General features: G+C 25.6%; 1 protein-coding gene across 1 annotated transcript in view; it reads right to left on the reverse strand.

The window, feature by feature from the left end:
- LOC107566726 (KH domain-containing, RNA-binding, signal transduction-associated protein 3-like) overlaps window positions 1-317 on the reverse strand; it is a 115804-nt gene that overhangs the window by 60976 nt on the left and 54511 nt on the right. The window lies entirely within an intron of this gene.

Below are 317 nucleotides of genomic sequence, written 5' to 3' on the forward strand. Positions count from 1 at the left end.
TATATATATATATATATATATATATATATATATATATACACAATTACTTATATATGAAATTAACTATATATGAAAAATAAATTAAAAAATTATTAATTATTAAAAAAATGCAAAAATATATTTCACACTGAAAAGAGACAATGTTGACCTTTTTCCACCTTTGAAATATCACGTTCAGGACATAGAGGATGTAAATAAATAACGAGGCTAAATTAATAAACCGTCCCATAGTAATTATGCCTTGCATATTCAATTCAATTAAAATGTAAATTCCATATGCAAACACATTAACACTGGGCAGCATGTGGGGGGGGGGG

The sequence above is a fragment of the Sinocyclocheilus grahami genome, unplaced genomic scaffold (genome assembly GCF_001515645.1).
Source record: "Sinocyclocheilus grahami isolate Dianchi unplaced genomic scaffold, SAMN03320097.WGS_v1.1 scaffold1096.1, whole genome shotgun sequence".
Taxonomy (NCBI): Eukaryota; Metazoa; Chordata; class Actinopteri; order Cypriniformes; family Cyprinidae; genus Sinocyclocheilus; species Sinocyclocheilus grahami.